Raw genomic sequence first — 6,676 nt, 5'->3', positions numbered from 1 at the left:
GACATGGAGAGTATCAGCTAAGTGAAATGAGTCAGAAAGAGAGGGACAGACATAGAGGGACTGCACTCATTTGTGGAGTGTAGGGTAACATCACATGAGGCTGACACCTGAGGATGGTAGATTCGAGGTCCAGGGGGATTTCCCCATAGCTGGAGGACTGCTTTATGAGTGGAGGGGAGAAGGCAGACAGAATAGAGAAGGGATCACTAAGAAAATGATGGCTGGAGGAACCAGTTGGGATGGGAGATGCATGCTGAAAGTAGATAATGGACCAAACATGATGACCTCTCAGTGTCTGTGTTGCATGCTATAATACCCAAAAGTAGTGAGAGAATATGCAGAATATTTTCTGCCATAGAGGCACGGGGTGGGTTGGAAAGGGGGGTTATACTCGGGATATTGGTGGTGGGGAATGTGCACTGGTGGAGGGATGGGTGTTTGATCATTGTGAGATTGTAACCCAAACATGAAAGCTTGTAACTATCTCACGGTGATTCAATAAAATTTTAAAAATGAAAAAAAAGAAGAAAAGTCGTGCTGCTAATATGATTCTCTCAGGAAAGACAACAATAGGAAACCAAATACCAAAGACATTTTTTCAAAGTCATGCATGTAACTTCAGAGAAAGATGTTTGAACAAGGTCACAATATTGTTGAAATGCAACATTTCAACAATGCACAATATTTCAGTAGATTAGTCCATAAAAGTAGGGTTAGAGTGATAGCACAGTGGGTAGGGCATTTGCCTTGCACACTGCTGACTTGGGTTCAATTTCTCCATCCTCTTAGAGATCCCAGCAAGCTACCAAGAGTATCCCACCGAAACAGCAGAGGCTGGCAAGCTACTCATGGCATATTCGAGATACCAAAAACAGTAACACCAAGTCTCATAATGAAGATGTTACTGGTGCCCGCTCATGCAAATCAATGAACAATGGGATGACAGTGCTACAGTCCATAAAAATATGATGTATTGACACTCTGCTTGAAAATTCTGATTTTAACTCTCCTGTGAAAATGAGTTTTCCTTGAGACTAAGTTATCATAAGATTTTAATCCTTCTCCATTATTAAAAAATCAAGCCCTCAATGCCCACTAAATTGACGTCTACCTGCACTTTTTTAAAAAACAACACTTTAATTGGGTTTCTGTCATGAGAGACTGACAATTACCAGCAAAAGTTAACTCAGTAAGATAAAAATTTCACCTGCATCTGCTAACATAATAGCCAAATAAATACATCGTAACCTTTTTGGTAGAAACAACACTGATGTCTTTTAAGAGTAAGTTCTTACTGCTATAATATTAAATTCTGAGAAACAGTTACTAAAAAAATCTAAGCACATCTATCAAACAGCATCATGGGATAAAATTTTAAATCTATGAAATGGATGCGTCCCAAGAGAAAGCCTAATATTATTTGTTCAGTAGTGAACTCCTAGTTTTGTTGTCAAGAATCATCAAAAAAAGGGTTCACATCACCACCAAGTGCATATCATGAAATATTAGAGAAGGATATTAGACAAAGAATTTAAACTGTCAGCTGAAGGACAAAATAATACTCTTGGATAATTTAATTTCTTAGTATCAGAGGTAATCTATGTGACCCGAATAATAGAATGTGGGAACCTTAAAGTATGTCACTCTGAAAATTAGATTATAATAGATAAAACAGCTTCATTTGGTCACAAACAGACAAAATCAACAAAATAACTGATTCCTTTTATTTTATAAATTCATAAAACTCTAAAAGGAGTTTCTGTTTTTGTTGTGGGATGGAGCTCTAGCACAGCGGTAGGGCATTAGCCTTTAATGCGGCCGACCCGTGTTCGATTCCTCAGCCCCTCTAGCAGAGCCCGGCAAGCTACTGAGAGTATCGCGCCCTCACGGCAGATCCTGGCAAGCTACCCTTAGGCTATTCGGTACGCCAAAAACAGTTACAATAAGTCTCACAATAAGAGACGTTACTGGAGCCTGCTCGAAAAAAATCGATGAGCAACAGGATGACAGTGACAGTGACATTTTTTGTTGTATTTAGAGCCATACCAAACTGTACTCAAGGCTTACTCCTGGCCATGCTCAGCAATCACTACTGGTGAGGTATACTAGTGCTGAAGATTCAATCCAGGCTAATTAAATGCAAGGCAAATGTCTTACCTGCTTTCTTTCTTACCTGCTATCTTTCTGGTCCTAAAAGGAGTTTTTGGATGAAACGATAATGGATTCCCAAGAATAACACCAAGAAAGGAGTAAATATTCCCAGGACTGCAAAGAATGCAAGTATGGAAGCAGATCCACCTTAGGAGCTTGTATACCTGGTGAAACCACTGACCCATCAGAGTATCGACATATTTCTTGGTTCTGTGTTAGTGAAGCTATTGTAAGGTAAATGAACAAAGTACAGTGATTTCGTCACTGTGACAATACCACGGCTCTTGCGAAAGAAGAATAAATGCTACTCCTCCTTTCCCACAATTTCACTTTCAGAAGTTCCAGTTACCTGTGGTCAATAATGTAATTCTGAAAATATTCAGAACCAGATGTTTAGAAATAATAGTCACATACTTCTTAATATAGTATATAAATCTAATTATTATATATGATTGTCTTATTGTACTTATTTCTAGACTAAATTTTATCAGTCAAATATGTATAGCACAAATGCATACATATATATTCTTTGTTATAGGGTTTGGTGTTGTATGTGCAGTTTTAGGTCTCTAGGGGAGTATTGGAAAATGTTTTTTGTATTTGAGGGAGGTTTACTATATGTAGATTGTAGTGAGTTGGGGGAGCTCTAACTTTAGGAATTACTTTTTTAATTATAAAAGAAGCCAGATTTCAAGATTCCCTGTACTAGAAACAATGGAAGGAAACTTGTAAACTCAGGTCCCAGATGAACTGTCTGATTGGATGACACTTTCATAGGATATACTCCAATACAGTATGACTAGCCCTAAGTATCTTCCTGTTAGGAATATTCTTTCAAGAAACCTATGAGGGATTGACATTGGAAATCTTAATATTGCACTTATAATAAGTCAAACGAATAAGACAAATGTTCTGTTCCAATTCACCACCAGTAATAATGAGAACCTAGAGCTCATACTCACCATTTCTTATTGTCATTACTCTTGTTTATAAAAAATTAAATTTCTCTGGACTGTGCCAACAAGAAAGTTGAATATTAAACTTCTGACCCATTAAAATGACGTCTACTTGGTGACACCTAAGTCAAGTATAATCATTAACTTTCTGGAAAAAAGAACAATTTGAAAAACTGGTATAGTTTATTTGTAAAGAAAGAAGACCCTGATTTCCACCGTCTTCACGTAAGTCTTATTTCCCCCTTGATAATCTGCTTTTGAGTTGGGAATGGGTTTCTTCACAGCTAGAAAAAAAATCCCTTACTTTTCTCTTTGGGGATGAATACTGTTGGGTTGAGGAAGGAAATTCCATCTTCTTGAGATAATTCTGAAAATAAAGGGGCAAAAAAATCACCTATTCCTAGAAAACACAAGCTTTTCTGAACTCTATGGAATAAAAGTTTAGAGAACAAAATCAACCAAAAGGATGATTGCAAGGATAAATCTGAATTATCTAAGCATCTCAGACAAACTATTTGACAGCAATTTTATTATTTATTGCTCAAACTGGCTGTCCTCAAGGGCTATTCCTGGCTCCGTGCTTAGCAGAGATGCCTAATTGTTTTCAAGGGACCATACGTGGTGTCAGGGATTTGTAGTGGGATTGGTCAAATGCAAGGGAAACAAACATCTTACCTCCTTTTCTATCTCTTCAGCCCAAACCAGCAATCTTAAAGTATAGCTTTAAGTGTAAATGTCACCCAAATATTGGAATTGGATTAGATGCCCACTACTTAAGATTCATAGGTTATATTTATTTTTGTAGGTGCTGAAAAATCACAATGTTCAATAGCATTGCACTATCATCCTGTTGTTCACCGATTTGCTCGAGCAGGCACCAGTAACGTCTGTTTTGTAAGATTTGCTGTTACTGTTTTTGGTATATTGAATACGCCACGGGTAGCTTGCTAGGTTCCCCAAGAGAGGTGGAGAAATTGAACCCAGGTCGGCCTTGTGCAAGGCAAATGCCCTACCTGCTGTGCTATCTCTCCGGTGCTCACAATGCTCAATATGTTTAAAAATACAGAAGCTGATATCTGGCAGAGAAATATTTCATCAGGGCTAAACAATAAAATTTCTCTACACAAATCGACATTTCTAATAAAGTTATGTAAAGTAAAAAAGATTCTTAGAGTTTGGGGAAGTGTTAAATATTAGGACTTTTGGTGGTGAGTTTGGGGGGAATAGATGATTTGTTTTGGAACTAAAATATAATCCACAAGTATCTTCTTTTTGTGGAGGAAATGTTCAGTGCTGAGACTAGATTGAACATTTGGGCACTTAATAGTCTGCACGGCAATTGAGAGAAAAATCTCATTCTACAGTGAAGTAATAAATAGTGGAGAAGCAAGCTATATGTTAATACAAAGGAAATAGACAATCAGTGGTGGTGGAGGAATGTTATGATACAGTGATATGAGTATCAGTGTCTGCTAGTTATCTCTTATTTTTATTCTCTAGGTAGAACTAATGACTTGAGTTAAATGCTTTTATGAAATTAGTATTTTTATGACTGACTCGTTTAAGAAATACCTATACTTTATTTGAACATTAATGATCATTAGTAGCTTCTGATTATTTACTTATATGTATATATTGCTACACAAAGCATTTAGGAACATAATGCATTGTGTGCTTCTATCTCGTATGTATGATTTTTTGGAATAATCTGAACAGTGAGGCAACCTTCCTATTGAGAAGAAGAATGAATTTTGACTCACAAATAAAAATTCTTCACTTCTACTTTTGCCTAAACCTTCTGGTAAAAATGTTTCCTATATTTATGAAATAATATGGATAGAAAACAATAAGATCTTTCTAATTCTTATGTATTCAATAGTACTAAGAAATAGTGTATTTTCTCATACTTATTATCTTTAAATATATAGTTCTGATAGATAACTATTTTTCTATATTTTAAATAGAAAAAGTTAAAGATATCTACTCCCATGTCTTATTTTGAGTTGTAATTACATTCTCTCTTTTTACCAATGAATTATTATGCAATATGATTATTAACAAGCTTTATACACTTTTTAACACTGTTTCCTTAATGACATGTTTATGGTATGAAACTTTCCTTTTCTTCCTTCCTTCCTTCCTTCCTTCCTTCCTTCCTTCCTTCCTTCCTTCCTTCCTTCCTTCCTTCCTTCCTTCCTTCCTTCCTTCCTTCCTTCCTTCCTTCCTTCCTTCCTTCTATATCCATCCGTACTTCCATCCCTCTTTCCCTCTTCCTTTCTGTTTTGGGGGACATCACACCTGGCTGTGCTCAAGGCTTATCCCTGCTCTGCTCTTAGAGTTCCTTCCTGGTTATGCTCAGGGCCCATGTGGGACGCTGGGAATTGATCCTGTGTGTAAGGCAAGTAACCTGCCTGCTAGACTGTTGCTCCCGCCTGGAATCTCTTACTTTTTAAACAGATCTCAGGAAAATGTGGAGAAGAGGTTCTTTTTGTTTTATTTTTGTTTGGGGGGCACACCAGGGTGGTACTCAAGGTTTCTACTGGCTGTGTGATTGGGGTTCTGCTCATAGCTGTGTGTTTGGGGCCTTATTCATGGTGCTAGGATTGAATTGGGGTCAATCACATGCAAGCCAGTGCCTTAATCCCTGTGCTACCTCTGGCCTCTGGATGAGAGCTGTTACTCTCTCACTGCTGTAGTGAGGGTCTCTTTGGGAAAGTTTTGCCTTCTTACCACTCTAGGCTCTGTTTTAGGATATCCATTGTAAACTACTACCTAGCATGAGCTTAGGCCTCTTTCTTCACTGCGACTGAGCCCCAGTCACTGCATCACTGAAGTGAATGTCTCCTCCTCAGCCTGGTCCCAGAGTCACTGCAGAGTTAGCTCACACCTAGCTTTTCATGAAATATGAATCTTCACTTCATGAATTTTATCGTTACATCAAATTACACACTCTCTTCAAAGCTATGCATTTGAAAGAAAGCTTACAATTAGATTGTGTTGAACAGAAATACAAATTGTATTTTATCACATCTAACTACAACTGAAACCTATTTAATGTTATAAACTACGGTTACTTCAGCAAATTTTTAAATAATAAAAATAGAGATTTTCTATATTTTATCCAATAAATTTCTACATTTCATGCAGTAAATTTATATTTCTTTTTCAAGTAGTTTAATCTACTGGAACCTTTACTGTATCACTGTATCACTGTCATCCCGTTGCTCATCGATTTGCTCGAGTGGCGACAGAAACGTTTCCATTCGTCCCTGTTCCATGCTAGTGTAGCCCAATGGCATCTGCTAACTCCAGGAACATGACGAGCACGTTGTTGCTATTTTTGGCATAATGAATATGTCACGGGTAGCTTGCCAGGCTCTGCCATATGGGCCGGATAGCCGAGGTAGCTTGCCAGGCTCTCCGAGAGGGGTGGAGGCTTTGAGCTTATATAGCTGAGCCAGAGGTGGGTTTTGGGTGTGTTTCCCACTTACCTAACTTTTGGCTATTTAATTTCTTGGTAAACTTGGCCCCAAGTTGTTGGGGTCTGACTAAAAGTACCGCAGAAATTT

This window comes from Sorex araneus, chromosome 2, assembly GCF_027595985.1.
Source record: "Sorex araneus isolate mSorAra2 chromosome 2, mSorAra2.pri, whole genome shotgun sequence".
NCBI lineage: Eukaryota > Metazoa > Chordata > Mammalia > Eulipotyphla > Soricidae > Sorex > Sorex araneus.
Note: the sequence above shows the minus strand (reverse complement) of the source record.